General features: G+C 34.9%; 1 non-coding gene across 1 annotated transcript; it reads left to right on the top strand.

The window, feature by feature from the left end:
* Positions 1-6,584: 6,584 nt before the first annotated feature.
* TRNAG-CCC (transfer RNA glycine (anticodon CCC)) lies at positions 6,585-6,657 on the top strand. The gene has a single exon. It is a non-coding gene; the product is annotated as a tRNA-Gly (tRNA).
* The last annotated feature ends 13,296 nt before the right edge of the window (positions 6,658-19,953 follow it).

The following is a 19,953-nucleotide window of genomic DNA, read 5'->3' as shown; positions in this document are numbered from 1 at the left end:
TGTCACTATGCTAAAAGAATTCAGAAAAAAACCTTTAATCCCCAGTAGGTACAACTAACAGCCCTCCTACTCATCTTGCCCCCAAAATTTAACACATTGGGGCAACACCTCACAGGATACCATTTGATCAATCTTCGTGTCTCTGTTTTCATTCTCCCCTTAAAAATCTTACATTATGCATAATAAGAGATACTTGAGAGCGAATAGCAACAGGAAAGCAGGTAGACTATGATCCCCTGAAAATCTTCTATCTGTGCAGTAGGTGGGCAGCTTCCAAATTTTCTGTTGGCGCAAATTCTGGGCTTTTACCAATGGGAAGCTGTGGCACAGAACCAAATCATATTCATACCATCTGCTCCAATTGGCAAAGCTCATGTCAGCTGCCAATTGTGCTTCTCAATTCAGCCCCATAGGTCTTGTACTTCCTCTCAGATTATTGTAATGTTTTGTAGTTTTCAGTGTTCTTGTGAGATTTGGTGTTTCTGAGTCATCGTAGATGTTTTAAAGAAAAGCTGGTGGAAGCTTAGTACATTTTAAATTAAAAATTACAGGTATAAATATATCATTGAAAGATACTATGTTTCTTCTTAGGTTGTTATTATTGTTTAATATGTGAACGTTACCAATCTTTATGAAAAGATATCTTTTTTCCTCTATTTTAGTTTCCTTCTAAAGCTTTCAAATTTAGAAAAGTCTTTCCACCACAAGAACCAATAAATGTTTAGCACTCCTTTGCTTTACTTTTGTTCATCTGGGTGTTTTTGTTTATTTGTTTACTATAATATTTAAGATCAAGGATTCAGATAATGTTGGCTAAAATTGTATTCCCTGATTTATTGGCTGTGTAACCTTGGGTATGTTACTTAAATTTTCTAAGTCTTTCTACTATGGATTATAAAATCTAATAGTTCCTGAGCTTTACTAACTCCTTGAGTTACATTTCAATTTTCAAATTACTTGACCTATCTGAAACATTTGATAGAATAGAAGATCCTTTCTATTGGAATTTGTTTTTGTCTCCACTATAACATACCATCCTGAGTGTTTGTTCTGCAGATGCTTTCTTATAGTCTTTTTTTTCCACCCATACCTTAAATATTACTGTTCCCCAAGATTCTCTGTTGTTTTTTTCCTTCCTCTGTTCTTCCTGAGTAATCTTAATTGCTTTTATGGATTGAATTTATCAGTACAAAGATTTGCAAATCCAAATCTCGACTTGCATTTCTCATTAGTATCACAACCTGGGTATGTCCCAAACTGAATTTACCTAACCCCAAAAAGCCTGCTCTTTGTATGACTATTATCTGAGGAGTCACCATCAGGCACTAACCTAAGAATCCTCTTTGACTCCTTTCTTCCCCATTTATTATAAATGAAGTCATTAACTCCTCCTACCTTGATCTCGAAAACCCTATTTGATCCTTTCTTACTTTGCAGCTGGACTATTGTAATAGCAAGGTCTCAGGTCTCCAAGCCTCCAGATGGAAGGAACCACACCATTCCTTCTCCACAAGGTCAAGATTCTGAGAACATAGTTTAGTTATATTACTGCATTGATTAAACCCTGTCAAAATGTCTCTTCCCCAGGTAAGAATAGCTTTAGGGTGGTTTTCTACAATCTACCTAAGAAAGATAGAAAATAGTTATATGATTGAGAGAATGCTGTTGCTGTGGATAGAAAGTATTGTTTTCAGTCTGTTTGAGGGGGTTCATATGATGTTGAACAATTAATTACTAAAGAAAAATAATGATAAAATGAAATAAAAACCCTAAAAATCTGACATTATAAAGTAGATGAGAAAGTACACATGTATTAATTAAGATTATAAGGACAAATTTATTCCAATAATAAGCATAAAAATAAAAAGTTATATGGATAGTTTGCAGAGTAGTACTATGTTTATAAAATATAATCCAATAAATACTATTTTGAGGTCAATAGAAACTGAAGAAGCTCTGAAAAGTAACTTTAAATACAAACAGTAATTCTTGACACAAAATAATTAATGAAGAATCACTTCATATATTGGCGAACAATCTACAATGAAGTTGTGAGGGACTATTTTGAAATAAGATTTGTCAACGCCCAGAAGAATGTGTAATTTTTAGATTACACATTAGTAAGTACTCATATCTGGCTAGAAATATATATGCCGAAATTGAACAGAAATATTGTGATAGGGTGGAATAATGGCCCTGCAAAGATATAATATCATGACCTAATCCCTGGAATCTATGAGTGTGTTATGCTACATGGTGAAAGGGAATTAAGGTTGCAGATGGTTAAAGTTGGTAGTCAGCTGACTTTAAGATTGGCAGATTATACTGGGTTACACAAGTGAGCCCAATATAATCACCCTGGTCCTGAAATGTGGAAGAGGAAGGCAAGACTGTTGGTCAGAGAGATGTGGTAATGGAAAGGGCAGGAGAGATGGGCTGAGAGAAGGATTCGACTCTATTATTTGCTTTGAAGTGGAGAGAGCCATGAGCCAAGGAATGTGGGTGGCTTCTTTCTAGAAGAGAAATGAGTTCAGCCACGGAGGAAATGGAGACCTCATTGCTAACAACTGGAATGAACAAGGAAATAGATTCTAACCAAGAGTCCCCAGAAAGAAACAGAGCCCTGCTGACATCTTGATTTTAACCCAGTGGGACCCATGTCGAACTGACGACTTAGAGATATGGTACTCGCCTACTCTGAGTTCACCTCTATGTTAGCACGTATTACAGTATATTAAACTGCCTATTTACTTATGTTGCCCGAGTCTGGTAAATCTGAAACATCAGACATGTAGCATACTTATGTTTATATCACCGTACGTAGCACAGTAGCTACCACATGGTAGGGCTCACCAAATATTCACTGACAAATAATACGAATGAATAATTGAACAAATAATTGAATAAGTGAATTCATACATATATATAGAACACCATAAAATCAATATTTTCCCTCTTCTTTGTTTTATAAATTTACATTAACAGGTTTAATACTTTCCTTATGAGTTTTAAAAATTGGGTATTTATTTGTAAATTGCCTTTTCTTCCAAATAGGTTTATTGGTTAAAGAAAAATGGTTATAAAGAAACATAGAGGAAAAGGTGATCTGTTATCATCATTTGTACTCTATAATGAATTATTTGCCCAACAAATTTCAACTGGAAACTTGAAATGTTATGATCACTAAAACTATTTGGTGAATATTAGCAAATTGGTAATCATGTATGAGTAGCACTTCCTCCCAGAATTTTTATTTGTCCCAATAGGTGAATCAGTGATTCCTGTCAAAGAAAAAAAAAAAATGCAGCCTAGGTATAGGCTACATTTTAGTAATATAATGGATATTTTTTTAATTTTAAAGATAATTCCCTGTTATACATACCTAGGATGTACATATATATCCACTTACTATGAAGGGAGGTGAACGATAAATTGGATTACAAGTTGGCCATAATTTCTTGAGACTTGGCTCCTATAAATCATCACCTATATTCTTGTTTAGTGTGATGAGTTCACCTCTTTATTATTTCCACAGTAAAATAACTATGAAACTTGAAAAAGAATCAACATTCATGTGATCAATTTCAAATGTGAATATTTTAATAATACAAATTCAAGTCTCTGTTTTAAAGAAAAAAGAAGTGCTGCTAATTTTTCAAAGTCATCCAGCTCTTCCTCATCTATGTCCTCAATTGGCATCAGTTTTTTTCCCACCAATGGAGACAGCGCATCCTAGATGCAATCTCCATGATTTCACCCAGTTAAAATGCTTCCTAATTCAGCTTTAAAAAGAGAAGAGCTAGCTCACTCTATTTGAATAAGCCCTGGTTTATTACAGGCAACAGAATGATCAAATAAAAGCCCAGCTGAATCTCAGTTATAGAAGAGATCTATTCATTTATTCTGTGCACTTAAGTGAAAGCTGTGTCAGCGTATGATAGTTTAATAATACTAATCTTGTATGAAACCCATTATATTTTTATAACAATTATCTCTCTTTCTTTCTGTTAAACATACAAGTAGACTTGTTAATCCATGCCAGATTAAAAAACAAACAATTTTCTTTTCAAGAAGATTAATAAATTTGCCCTTGCTGGTTTTGTAATTAAAAGAGAAAATAGCATGCAACACAAATCAGATAAAAGCAAACATTGCTCTAATTCAATTATATATAAACACGAGTCATCCCTCAATTTCATCTAAGGATGCTGACCAGCAATTTTACTTCTGAGACAGAGATCGTGGATAAGAAGGATTAGACTTTCTCCCTATTGTATTTTATTTCTATGAACAAAACAAACTCAGTAATGCTCTGCACAATATATAAAAATCAATGAGTACTCTTTTTTTTTAAATCTATTATTCACCTTCTTATCAAATGGTAGTCCAAATATTCCTCATTTATTATAATTAATCAGTTCCTGAAAATGGACTAATGAATTTTTAGATAGTGGGCATCTATATACAATTCATTTAAATAGGAAAAACAGTAATTCATTTCCAATCTATACAAAACCCCAAATTTCTTCATATATCTTAAAAACATTGTGAAATACCTATGTAAAAACCCACAGAGGAGTTGTAGACACAAATTACCCAATTACTTAACAATGAATGGACTTTGGTGGTTATTAATTTTTGCATAGCATGATACTGTACACAGCAACAAACACAAATCCATTTTTTTCTAAACTGCAACAAATAAATACCATATCTACAATGACTATGTCAATTAAGATACAAACTCTATCAGTTTTGAGTGTAAGTGGTATGATATTAAAATTACATAAGGACAACAGTCATAAACTGTGATGGATAGTCATTCAAGTCTAATGTTATTAAGAATCAAAATATCATGATAATAACAGAAAAGGAATTCAAATAACACTGAGAAAACCTGCTGCTTATTAATGGAGGTTTTGTTTAAATGAGGTTTGGTAATGAGAGGACGGAGATGAAGGAAGCAGTATGTGTATGGGTGGCAGGTTAAAGTATTGATACATGCCAGTGAGAAGGCAGGGCAACAGTATAGGCTAGAGGTTCATCGATGACTGAATCCAAGAAACCCATGTACTCAAGACTACGATAACTCCAGGAATCCTAATAGCATAAGACCAACTTGTTATTACAGTGTATTTTTTAATGCGATACATCTGCTCGTATTATGATTATGCTCACTAACAAGATGTTTTCCTTTTTTTTGCATAACCTAAAATTTCAACTAAATTTTTGGCATCTGGTATTCATAGCTACTCATCTTCCTCTGCCTCTGATCAGTGATGAGTATCAAAATGAATAAATTAGGAGTAAGTTCTTTATTATTTGATGCTGACACTTTTGCAACATTTTCACTGCTCACTAAATCCTTGCCTTTCCAGAAGATATAAGATATATATATATAATTCTTTGAGAGTGAGGTGGTCAGACAGTACCTGAACACCTTGAAAACCAGCAAGAAAATGGTAAAAACACTTTCTCCCATTCTCTGTTCTTTGTTGTGAAACTTTTTTTTCAAGCCCGAATGTCTCCTTGATGCCAAAATTCTTTTGTGAATCCCTCACTGAATCCATATTATCTCAATCAGCACCCTGAATCAGATACTGCTTAGAATATGCTGGGAAGGTTGTAAAGACAATTTGGTCCAAAACGTTTCAATAATCATGTATTAGGAGGCAAAAATCTCACTTCCTTATCACCTCCCTAAATCAGTAACTCCTCCCTAAATCAATAAATTCTTGAGGAGTTGCCTATTATCAAAGAGTGCTGCCTGTAAGATTTTTCCTTCTTGCATTATAAATTTCTCCAGTGTTAAATAACCTCCTTTCTCACTTACACTTTATGATTTGAATACTATATAACAGGCAGTACACTCTCAATGTTATTTTAAGGGCCCTGGAGTTTGGGGAGTGATACACCAACAAAGATTTTACTTCTATCTTTACAATTTCTACTTTAGAATAGGGTGAGCCTATCTTTGGCCTTGAAGGAGCCGAAAAGTCATTTATTTCCAAAGAGCCCTGTCTTATCAAGTGAGAATATTTGCTTTGCAATGTAGCTACTAACATGTTACCAGGAAAACATGGTGTAGCCTTATAGTCTACATAAGCTGTTTCATCTGCAACCTTCAAATTACAGTCATGAACTACTCTAAAATCTCCCAAACTATCAGAAAGTTGCTTTGAAACTCAGTCCTTCAATAATCTCTTTGTTTTATCTTTTTTTTTTCACTTCTTCAAAGACTCTACAACATTTTCTGCTGTATCAAGATTCTAAATGGCAAACACCCTGCCTATGGCTTTTTAATCTTCTAAAACAATGTTTATCTAGTATTTCAAAAATAGTACACAGTGCTCAAGTATCCTAGTGAGAACATCCAGAAGGAGCAAAACTCTCATAAGCTGTATGCATGGCACAGTTTATGATTTTTAGACATATACTTCTCTCAATAAGCTTCCATACCAAATTTTCTTCTATTGAATGAGTTTTTCTAGGCTTCTCTGGCTCATCTACCTTCTTCCCAGGATTTTACACTTTACATAAGATTTTCTTTTTTTTTTTAACTTAAAAATGAGGAGCCTGCAACTTCCCTGGTGGTCCAGTGGGTAAGACTCTGTGCTCCCAACGCAGGGAACCCAGGTTCAATCCCTGGTCAGGGAACTAGATCCCATATGCATGCTGCGAATAAGAGTCCGCATGCCACAACTAAAGATCCCGCATGCTGCAACGAAGATTCTGTGTGCTGCAACTAAGACCTGGCAGAGCAAAACTAATAAATAAATAAATGAACAAATAAATAAACAAATGAATAAATATTAAAGAAAAGAGGAAGCTATAAGAATGATAATGCACAACCACAAATAGAAGACGCAATCCCATCAGAAGTACAGCTGAGATGTGACGGTAGCTCACCATGCAGCCTCTCATTTAGACTCACACAACTTAAATGTTTGCCCTTGCAAGAATGTCTGCGATTTGTTATAGCAGACATCAAGTTTTGGGAAAATTTCACAAGTTGTTACGGCAACTGGAAGAGTTAAGGTAGTAAGGGATTCCTATGTATTTTATTTCAGAGGTTTCTAAGTGAATTCTGAAACAAAGGTGAAAGGCATTTTGGATGAAGTTAATTTGACCTTCCCCAAATTCAAACAACTATTTGCAGCCCATATCCATATCAGAAGGAAAAATAAAACCCAAATGGTCTATTTTCAGTTCAGCCACTGAGAAGCTTGTCAGCAACTGGCTGGTGAGGAACTAGATGACCTGGATGATCTCTTTCAATCCTAAGAATTTTCAATACACTGACCTTTGATAATCCATATAATCTGATATGTTTCAAATGTAAGGATGGATTAGACTATAAAAAGCTCTGACATTTTTCCATTTACTTCTTTAGTAGCCAAGACAGCATAAAAAAGCATGCTGTCATATATTAACCCCAATGTCTTACCCTCCCCAAATTAGGAAAATAATATAGAAATAAAATTTATGTTTATTCAATAAAAATTTTGCCCACATCATGTTCTTGCAAATAGAATACATATTATTTAAGATGCCTTATTTATGGTAACTGCTCATTTTGCCATGATTATATTTGCTTATTTAATTTGTAACATACTTATATCTTCTTTTTTTGCATAGACTATAAACTCTTAGAAATGATGAATTATATAAAATTCTCATTTCTATCTTTTAAGGCACCTATTCCATTACTGAACAGGGAGTCAACCTTAACAGTCTTTGGTTTCTTTGTTTGAAATAAAACATGTTTTTTTGGACTGCATGATCTCTAATTCTCCATAAATCTAAAATTCAATGAGTCCATCAATTATTTTAATCAATTTATTACTTTGTATGATTTTGAAAAGTTTTATAAGATAGAAGTTTTGAATCATGTATTACAGAAAATAATAAAATAAATTTATACTAAGGCTGATCATTTGCCTTATTTCTCAATGACAAAGGTAAACTACTGTTTTATATTCTTTAAACATTTGTTAGAGATGGTCTACATAAATCTGTTAAAGTGATTCACTCTTAGTAATTAAAATATGCCATAGCATCTTGTCTTCTATCCAGAGAAAGGGTAATTATTTAAAGGTATTAGGTATTTTTAAATGTTTTTAGTACTTTATAAACAACATGCTATAATGCTGATCATTTAATAACTGATGACAAAGAATATCGTTGAAAAATCTTCATAATTCAGCTCATATTATTTCTATCCAAACCAATTCTCTGTAGGAAATAATGCCAAACAACAACACTATAAAATATGATGGGATTCTTTTCAAGCAAGCCTACTCAGGAATGATATTTTAGGTTTTTGTGTTTTTTTTCTTGCAATTGAATATAGCAGAAATTGATTGAATTTTTCTCAGTGCCTGTAGTGCAGCAGCTCAGCAATAATTTGCCAAAGGTCTGCAGTGGCTCTTAAGAAGGCATTTTATTTAACAACAAATGTGTAAACTTGATGTTATTCTATGCATTTCCTGTGGCTTTAAACCATGCCAATAGAGAAAATTGGAAGAGAGGGAAGTTATTAAGAAAAATAAAACTATATGATGTTCTTGTGAGTTAATTATTATGATCTTTTAACCAGTGAGGCTTTTTCATCCTCAAACTATCCAAATAATTGGTCTTAATCTCTACGTTACACTTTTCATACATGTTATTATGCACTATGCCATTCTGCATAATTTAAGGGAAAGAATATATGAATTAAATTGTCTCCCCTCCCAAATTCATATGTTGAAGTATTAAACCTCAGTACCTCAGAATGCGAACTTTTTTAGACATAGGGTCTTTAAAGAGGTAATTAAGTTAAAATGAAGTCATTAGGATGGTTTCTAATCCAATATGAGTGGTATCCTTATAAGAAAAGGAAATTTGGACACATACAGGTCTAGATGGAAGACGATGTAAAGACATAAGGAGAATACAGCCATCTGCAAGCCAAGGAGAGGGCCTGGAACAGGTCCTTCCCTTCAGCCCTCAGAAGGAACCAGCCCTGCTGACAACTTTGATCTTGGACTTCTAGCCTCCAGCGTTATGAGAAAATCAATTTCTGCTGTTTGAGCCACTCAGTTTGTCGTACTGTGTTACAGCAGCCCTAGCAAATTAACAGAGAAAGTAAAGCAATATTTGTATGATTAAAAAGGTTTTTAGAAACATCCAATAATGGATGAATGACAGAAATCCAGGTGGGACAACCTATCTCTAAAACATAACTGGATATAAAGTGTTGCAAGAAGGATCTCTGGGGTCAAAGTTGGAACACCATTCATACAGAGAAACTGTAAGTGAGCAAACAATCGAATAGAACACAAAAAGAATGACATGGCTAAAATAGGGGAGCAAAAATAAAGATAGGACATAAGTGATTACATTTATTAAGCAAGAGGAGATTATGAAATTGAAGTTAAAATAAATAGAAGTTTTACAGGTTCAAATGGGAATATGATCGTACGTGGTTGTAAACATAGCAAGAATGAGGTTGTAGGCACGGCAGTGCAGAGTCCTGTGGGTAGTAATGAGCTGGAAAGTTTAGAGAAGAGAAACGCTGCAAAAGTTGGTAGAAGGTAGAAAAGTCGAGAGATTTGAAAAGTGCCAAATCATTTATACTTAGTTTTGAAAGCAACAGGAAGAACCCAACAATTTGGACAAAATGTTGACCTTTCTAGACCTGACTCTAAGGAAGATAATTCCACTGGCACTTTAGACAGAGCTGGTGTGAAGGGAGTACAGATTGAAGATGGGTCCCAGGATTCCTGTCTTTGCAAATACTGAACTATGAAAACATGCCAGTGGGAGAATTTTTCATTTCACTTATTTCACTTGCCTTTTTTTCTTAAAATTTGTTGAATGTCAAACATAACGAATACGCCTTAATTTTTTCATGTGTTCATTAATGTCTTGGACCTCTAGCTAAGGGGGTACATTACATTACTGCTGTGCTCCATTTCATTTAGCCTTGTATGGCGTTTGGATTCTTTGGATGGAAACTGATGAACATAAAGAGATTGAGGAAGACAGGATGATGGTCTGGATTAGAGTAGTGGTTTTTAGTGCACATGCGAATCTCCTGGAAAGTTTGCCAAGAAGAAATAAAAGAAAAAAGAAAGAAAGAAGCAGATTGCTGGACCAGGCTCCCAGAGTTTCTGATTTAGTTGCTTTAGGACAGGGATCTTGAGAACTTGCAGGTAATGCAGATGCTGGTAGTTCCAGACAACTGAGTTGGAGAAACAGAACTGAGAATGGAAAGCAAAATGGGTGGGGAAGAGCACTTTCTAAGTAATCAGATTGCTTCAGTTTTGTTCGTTTGTTCATATAATGGAGTGTACTGTGGGGTTTAATGGAATCTTCACTCACTATTGGTTCAGGAATACCGTCATTTTCTTCCTGCTTTTCTTGTTAATGACTCTATATCCTTTCATCTTTCTATCTTCCCTTTATTTTCTCCTTCCTCTTCCTCATGGAAGCTCTTACTTCCATGCTTCTTTCATTTTACCTTCTTTTTCTAGATCTGTAATATTCAAAAGGAAGTGTCTCAAAAAATGTCTGTAAAATAAGAAATTCTATGTAAACTCACTTTTCTTACCCTGTGTTTTGGAATAGAAATGTACTGTTATTCGTATCTAATTTGAACTTATTAATAATTGTATTAGTAAGCATGGATCAACTTCTTTTTTGATGATTACTCTTGTTAGCTTAAAAGATGCATACATCTAGATGTGTTTTTAAGAAATTGGTATGTAATTAGAAACACTTTATTTCAATCAAAGAAAATTATGCCATCATGTATCAGAATAATAATGCAGATTAAATAACATATTTAACAGTGATTATTATGTACTACTGTGCCTTGTGGATACCTAGTTTGTACTTTTATGGACATAGAAGAACATTAGCAGATAGTCCAGTGGTCTAGTAATGTGCATGGTATTTGATTCATGTGATTTTTTTTTTTAAGGAAAGCATTGCAATATTCAGTAGGGGGTTAAAGTAGTATAAATAGCTCTGTACTTCTGGTAAACTTCTGTCCTAAATCACAGAAAAATAAAGTAACATTGTAGATGTTGTCTATTTCATTCATGTTTAAAGTACTCTAATATTTTATAATTTTTCTCTACAATTCAAGATGACCTCTCTTCCAAAAAGTAAGTATCTGAAGTTCTGGCAGCATTTGGTGTTGCCAAAATACTCTTGTCACTCTCTTGCTTGTTCTATATTACTACCTGACCAACAGATAACATTTCTGAGAAACAGTGAGTCCCTTGTAATTCAGTTAAGTTCAATTAGTCATAACATCCCGTATGTTCTTGTGACAGACAACTAGAAACAGAATCTACAGAAAACTATAATTCATGTTTCTTCTGAAAAGAAATTCAAGGCAGCAAGAAATTATAGTCACAAGTATTAAATGCTTAATTCTCAGGCTATTTCTGTCTGTGATATTTATACCTAAGTGTGCTAAACTATTTATCGGTTTGAATTACCTGCATTGTCCGACATTAAACTGTGAGAAAGCTTACTTTATTTTTCCTGTATATATGTCATTATTAATTGAAGACTTAAGTGGGGACATGAGGAGTAGCCAGCTTTCAGTTATTATCTCTAAAACCCAACAAAAAGCCTTAATTGGTAGTTGTGAAAAGATGTCTGATTAAATTGGGAACACCAGTAGTGAACTATTGGCTAACTGGATACATCAGTGTTGAAGCATTTTTCACAAAGGTTGTCTTTATTTCTTTATGGTTGATTTGGGGTTATTCAAATTCAACACATAAAATAACAACTGCAGTTTTGCTATTGATAGTATTTCAAATCAATTCTATTTGATCTACTAATCAATTAATATTTTTGTCTAATATGGAAAAGATCCATGCTGAGATTTAACAGAAATTTATAATTACTATAAGACCTTAAGTAAAGTGTAATTGTGAACAAAAATCTAACACCGTGGAGTCATTTGGAAGATTCAGTAATAACTCACTGCCAAATTAAAGTGGGGGCCTTTCAGATGCAACTATTAGCTTCTGGAAAACAAATGGAGGAGAAATAGTTAAGTGTGACCTTTGCCTAAATCAATTCAAACTCATAAGGAAAACCTGGAGATGGTACTGGGGCTTGTCTTGCTCAGAGAACTCCAGTTAATAAACTACTTTCTATGAATTTTATTGTTCTTGCAGTTAGGGACCAGTACAAAGGGAATAGCAAATATTTCTAAATTATAGAGCCAGTATATCAAGATTCTAGGATATGTATCTTTTAATATGACCTCACCAAATTTTTTTTTTTTTCTTTTGTGGTACGGGGGCCTCTCACTGTTGTGGCCTCTCCGGCTGCGGAGCACAGGCTCTGGATGCGCAGGCCCAGCGGCCATGGCCCACGGGCCCAGCCGCTCCGCGGCACGCGGGATCCTCCCAGACCGGGGCACGAACCCGCATACCCCGCATCGGCAGGCGGACTCTCAACCACTGCGCCTCCAGGGAAGCCCGGGAATAACATTCTTTACTTAAAACTATTTGTGTTTGAATATCAATCACATCATTATCACCCATAAAGAGAAATGTGAAGACATTGCTTTTAAGCATCCTGCTATGCTGATGAGACAGAAACAGAACCATGTAACTCACCAGAATGTAAGAGTAATTTCTCAAATTTGGTAGGATATTTGCACATTGTGGTAGACAGAATAATGCCCCTTAAAAGATGTCCACATTCTATAATCCCCAGATCCTGTATTATGTTACCTTAAATGGGATTTTAGTTTCCTAGAGCTTCCATAAACAATTATCACGAACTGGGGGACTCTGAACAACAGAAATTTGTTCTCTTACAGGTATGGGGGTCAGAGTCTGGAATCAAAGTGTTAGTGGGGTTGAATCCTTCTGGAATCTGAGGGAGAGTCCTTCCCCATCCCCTCCCACTCTCTGTGTCTAATACAGTTTCTGTTATTTATAAGAATACTCCTCATTGGAATTAGAGCCCACCCTAATCCACAGTGATCTCATTTTGGGATCTTTAATTACATCTACAAAGAGCCTCATTCCAAATAAAGTCACATTCTGAAGTTCCAGGTAGACAAATCTTTTGGAGGCTACTGTTCAACCCACTGCACATGGCAAAAGAGACGTTGCAGCCATGATTAAGTCTCTTGAGCTGGGTAGATTACCCTGGATTATCTGGATGGGCCCAATGTAATCACAAAGACCCTTTTAAGGAAATAGGTAAGGCAGAAAAGGAGACGTGGCAATGGAAGCAAAAGACAGAAAGGAGAGAGAGAGATTTGAAGATTTATACTGCTGGCTTTGAAGATGGAGCAATGGGCTAGGAGCCAAGGAATGCAGATGGCCTCTAGAAACCGGAAAAGACAAGGAAACAGTTTCTCCTGCAGCCTCCAAAAGGAACACTGCCCTACTGACATCTTGAATTGAGGACTTTTGAACTGCAGAACCCTAAAATAATGAATTAAACCTTAAAGTTTGTGGTAATTTGTTACAGCAGCAATATCATATTGTCTCTCAAATTCATATAATCAAGAAATATTTACACTCTACCTTCCTGTAGGAATTTTTGTAAATTGTTAAGATTCAGATTTCTAAGCCACATGGATGATATACTTACAAAAGATTACAAATTAGTTTGCTATTGAGTTCCAAAATCATCTTTATAAGAATTTATTAGTAATGGAATTTTTTTCTAAATTCATCTTTGTCGTCGACACAAAATAAATACAGGATTATGAAAAATCTTGAATGCTCTCTAAGTATAATTTTCACATGAAGAAATAAACCCGTTTGTATTTTATACTTATTAAAGATACACCTGACAAATTCTTGTTGTCTGTGGATACCAGTAACATGTTTCAACAAATTAGGGAGTCTACATAATACTAATAGTTCTATTTAACTCCATGCTGCTCTCTAATGTAATGGTGTTTCACAATTAGAAAAAAATCCATTATACGTCCACATCTGACAGGTTTTTACTCCACAAAAATTTCAATTTATTTGAGCACTAACATTGTAGCTGGCAACAATTTTGGAAAGCTTAGTGCTAATGCAAAAAAAGAAAATACCGTTGCAAAATTTACCACAATTGTTTACTTTCTGAAAATGAGCACTAAAACATTTGCATAACATCTGCACTGCTTGGAGGGTTGAAACACTAAAGCAATTAGCTCTGTATTCTATAATGCATGTTGCAACTCAAGCAACGTTGAAGTTGAGCTAACTTAATATTTAGTTAGAAAAGAAAGGCACTTTATTTGCCCTTTACTCTTAGTTCTTTAAACTGCCCGGTCATGGTTAATGTGTTAAGAATCTTGTTTTCAAGATAATTCCAGGATACATCATTTTAAGAAAAAAATCTATAAGGGACCTTCATTTAGTCTTTCTAATATGTATGTGTTTACATCTATTTTATATACTTGAGTAGTACAAATTTTACACAGCAGTTATAGTGTAGTCTATAAAGCTGCATGTTTCCTATAAGAAATTATAAGGAATAATTTATAATAGCAATATGCCAGAATAACTATGTTATTCAAGATTAGATGCACTGACCAATACTTTTCAAATTTTAGATAAATGTCAGTACCTACAATTTTATTTTTAGGAAAATATGCTATAACTAAGTAATCATGTTTTATTTTGTTTTTGAATAGTCGTAAGATTTGACAATAGATTCCTGATTTGCAAATACATTTAAATTGGCAATTTAAAATTTATTATTAAGTCACATTAAATTCTGCATTAAAATCACCATGATTATCTGTACTATACCTTAAATCTAGACACATCATCACTATGTAGCTATGTACATTCCACAGGCAAACTTTAGTAATAAAAATAAAATATAAATGAGTGTTAAAAAAGGTCTGCTATATTGGAAAGACATGAGTCATCTCACAGCTGAACAGGGCAACATTCAAACAATTCTGTAAAACACCTACAAATGCTAACTAAATATTAATTTGATAAAAGATATTTTAATGCATGGCTATGCCTGCCAGAAAGGAAGGGAAGTGACAGGTATCAGCAATGCAGAGGTTAGTGAGAGCAAGAATGGTGGGTTCTCAAGTTGATGAAAGAGGCAGGTAATCCTGTTTTGGTGGAGAAGGGCAGGTAATGCAGAAGTGATTAGTGGGTTTTAAAACCCAAGCAGGGAAAAAGAAAAGGATGAGGGCTCTAGGTTGCGAGATGGGGAGTTAAAATTGAAACCTCTGCAAAAAGCTGGGTTCCTGAAAGGGCTATAAACCCTACATAGAAAAGACTCACACATCTGTCTACCAGGGGCAAAGTAAGAAAGCTTGACTAAGCCATGTGTCAATGTTCAAAAGCAGTAAAATACAGTAACCTTCCCTCGAGACACTGATAACCACAGTCCTGGCTCTGTCAGGTTTGAAGTTTGAATTTTCACTCCCTACATGGGCTTGTGGAGGAGGAAACCCAACATCCATAGGTTGGGTCACATTGTGTGGCTGATTATCAAGTGCTTCCTCTGTATCCAGGGACCTTTGGAGGGCATCCACACTGGACACACATAATAGCACGTTTCTGAGTGCGTCTACATTCCTCCTTCCCCAAATCCCTTGTTATTGGAACTTAATCTTGCTCCAAGTGCCTGAACATCCAGCATTTCATGCTCAGGTCATCTCCCTTTCCAGGCAAAGTGAGTAACTAAATGTGCTAATCAAGGCTGATACTGAGTGGGGGAATCATTCTGTTACTGTCATCTTGAAGCTGGTACCTGCTATGAGACAGTTTTCTCTAAACCAGGTTCACATATTCCCCACTTCAATAAACAGGTCACAGGGAAGTCCCCTGGAGATTCCAAGATTGATTTAGAAGCAGTTGTCATCCAGCATTGTGGCAGAAGGAGGCAAGCTGAGAATTCTACTACAACTTTGTTTAGCTTTAAGACTGACTTATCATTGATGCCGTTTAGAGCATTTCTAAAGGACCATGGTGTGCTTCTCAGCACAGGCAAATCTGTATCTAAGTGGAGCAAATGAGAAGCAGGTGATGCTGAGCAGGTTTGCTTGCAAAGACACCTAGAGTTTTATGATTTGGCATTTAATCACTTGGGTGACTCAGTAGAAAAGCAAGAACGTTTCTCAAAAGTACAGTAGTTCTTTGGAGAAGAAGGCATGGCTTTGTGCCAAAACCCTACGTGCAGTTGATAGGGTTCAGATATAAGTGCCTGACCAAATGTGTATACAATACCCTGTCCATGGACACACACAGCAACCAATCCTATCGACTCAATGATAAGGCCCAAATGTTAAAGCTGCTGACATCCCACTGTGAATCAGATGGGAACTTTTGCTTTTTTCTTGTTCTGTGTTCAAATTAAAGCATGGAATTTTATTCTACACTTAAATATCATGTGTAACATCCTTAATTTTAGGGTTTGTTTCTTCTAAAATCCAAAAAGGTCTCACAAGAGGTGTGTGCCTTTTAAAGAGGTAGTGGCATATAGCACATCATCTTTCTCTATGATGTAAAAATAATATCCAGATTATTCCAGACTATTGTAGCCCTCTTCTTTGCACAGAAACTATATTTTCATGAAATGAAAATATAGGCCCAATATTTTCATGGGATTCATTTGTCTCCTCTAATCCTATGATATTTTCTGTTCTCTAGGATCTTGCAATAAATAGAATGATTTGGCTTCATATTATTTTAGTGATGGGAACAATTCCGTTTCTTTTGGACTAAACTGTGGACAGAGTCATAGATCGATGCAAGCCTGTAACAGCACAGTGAATGGAGGTGTACTGCTGGGCTTGCCAGGTATAAACCTCAAACTTCTAGTGTGTTTTCAATACTTGTCAAGAGGGGCAAACAAACATTCACCAAATCACTGGCTGTATACCAGATGCCAAAGCCTGTTGATTTACTTTGGTGAAAATAGATGGCATCTAGAGCAACAGCTTCAGCTGGAGTCACCAGTGAATTAAGCTTAGAAAATCCACTGTTGTTCTCTCTCATTCCTCCATCTTCTGCACTTACAAATACTGACAATTAAATGGAAATGTGGTAAAAACTGTGACTACCTCTGAATTATTTTAATCCTTATGGTAATAAAGAGATCTCTACATAGCCAAGATATGGAAGAAACGTAACTGCCCATCAACAGATGAATGGATAAAGAAGATGCGGTATATATATACGATGGAATACTAATCAGCCATAAAAAAGAAAGAAATTTTGCCATTTGCAACAACATGGATGGACCTGAAGGGTATTATGCTTAATGAAATACATCAGACAAAGACAAATACTGTATCTTTTCATTTATATGTGGAATCTAAAAAATAAAACAAATGAACAAATATAACAGGAGGAAACAGACTCACAGATACAGAAAACAAACTAGTGGTACCAGAGTGGTCAAGTCTGGTGGAGAGCGGCAAGATAGGGGAAGTGGATTAAGAGGTACAAACTACTAGGTATAAAATAAATAAGATACAAGGATATAATGTACAGCACAGGAAATATAGCCAATATTTTATAACTTTATATTGAGTATAATCTTTAAAAAATATCAAATCACAGTGTTGTGTACCTGAAGGTAATATAATAAGTCAACTATACTTTAATTTTAAAAAAGTTCAGGGCAGGGCTTCCCTGGTGGCGCAGTGGTTGAAAGTCCGCCTGCTGATGCAGGGGACACGGGTTCGTGCCCCGGTCCGGGAAGATCCCACATGCCGCGGAGCGGCTGGGCCCGTGAGCCATGGCCGCGTCCCCCAAAAAAAAAAAAAAAAAAAAAAAAAAAAGTTCAGGGCAATAGTTTTCCAAAGGTGATGCTATAGCTTATGCAAACTGAGTCAGAATTTAATAAAAAACTAGAATATATTTATAACCATTGAAAAAATTGGATAAGATAAATCACTTAAATTCTACTGACAAGCCAAACAGGTGGTTTGGACCTTAAAATAACATATAATCATCATCTTGCAAGCATTTATCCAATGATTATGAATACACATTCACACAAATACACACAAATATCTGCAACTTGCCTTATGAATCTTGTATAACTTTTATACCAAAGACAGTAGGAAAAAGAAAAATTATATTCCAAAGTCAAGAAAAATGTAAGTATAAAAACTGTAAATATTAGAATATTAACAAATGTAAGCCAGCAAATCACGTTTGTAAAACCTAATCATATAGGATTTATCCCAGTTAAAATATGTAACAATTATTTGACATTAGGAAATATATATTTTGCTACATTAACAGAATATTATCTTAATCAATGCAAAAATGCATTTAATAAAACTGGACTCTATCCATGATAAATACTCGTAGAAGTATGGAATAGAAAGAAACATCTTTAACCTGATTTTAAAAATCTGTAGTAAAAATTCTATAATTAAAATATCTATAGTAAACATCGTATTTCATGCTGAAATATTAGAAGCACAGCAGGCACTGAACCAAGTTTCTACCTCACTTCAGAACTCTAGCTTGCCCCGATACATGAACATTCACCATAGTGATAATCCCCACATTACATTATTTTAGAACTTGAGGAAATTTAGAGTATGTGTATTTCAGCCTCTTTATTTTACTGTGAGGAAACAGGTCTGAGTGGGCTTAAGTGACTTGTCTAAATTTATTCAACTAGTGATGAGTGGAACATTGACTGGAAGCCAGTGTTCTGTGAAAGGAAAAAAAAAGCCAGCTAAAAACATGCTGGTTTGGGTCAGCATACACATACATACACACACACACAACACACACACACCAACTATAATCAATCTTGTTTATTAATTGTTCACTATTTATTTAACACTGAGTATTAAGCCCAGAATTAACCTTAGTCACTTTTGTCTCAAAATAATAAAAGAGAGATGGAAATGTATAAAAAAAACAAGGGAATTTATTAATAAAATGATATACCAAACTATGCTAGTAATGTATTTTATTATATGGGAAAAATGTAAAAAAAAAAAAAGGAAAATCATTTTTGTTAAAGTTCTATATAAAATTTGGGTGGTCTAAAAGGTTATCAGTTTTGTTGACATAAAGCTGAGAAAAATAAAGTGCAAATTTCCTGGAAATCAGAAACTCAAAATATTTCATCGGGAGCCATTTACTACTTTAACTATTTGGCAGAAATGAATATATTACACGCTCAAAACAGCTTGAAGAACGAATAAAAATAAGTTTGAGGTATATCTTTTGTAAGTTATCTCTAAATGAAGGCTGTTATTCTATTTTGTCAGTTGATTCCGCTGTCTTGCTGGAATAAATATCTAGGGTTGGGAGATTACACAATTTGTTTAAGATGCTAGAAACCTGAAAATTTATGTGAAATCTCCTGAATTGTAGTACACTGAGCAGGTCAAATAAAATCCATCCTCAGGCCTACTATCATACAATTTGTAACCTCTCCTTTAGACAATGAGAGTATTAAATTAGTACTCATGACTTAATGAGCTTCTTATTTATATACTGTATCCTTTGCAAAAATCATACTGGGAACCTGCCTCATTCCTCCTTTCCCTTTATTTTATTTATTCATTCATTTATTTTGGTTTCAAGAGAGGCAACCTACAAATCATGGTTCTTATTAAAGTTTTTTGAGAAATATTGAGATAGATGAAGACAAGGGATTGACGTATGTGTAAATGGTACAGAAATGGGAGAGAGAGGAAAACTAGATAATTGACGCAAAGCAAAATTGCACTGAACACATGTTAAAGGTGTCAAGGAAGACTGTATTCAAGACTATTGCATTGCAAGAGGGTCCAGTCTCCTGCTCAAGACTCCTGTAGTAGAAGAGAGACTGAACTCAACTCGGCTGGAGAGGAGGAAGGACTTTTAATTGCCGGAGTTAGTTTAGGGAAAAGCGCTAGAGGACCTCAGTGGGGAGTTTGGTCAACGTGAGTAGATCAGATTTGCTTGTTCATTGTCACGTATAACAAACTTG

Source organism: Lipotes vexillifer, unplaced genomic scaffold (assembly GCF_000442215.2).
Source record: "Lipotes vexillifer unplaced genomic scaffold, Lipotes_vexillifer_v1.1 scaffold483, whole genome shotgun sequence".
Taxonomy (NCBI): Eukaryota; Metazoa; Chordata; class Mammalia; order Artiodactyla; family Lipotidae; genus Lipotes; species Lipotes vexillifer.
This window is presented reverse-complemented; position numbering and strand designations above follow the sequence as displayed.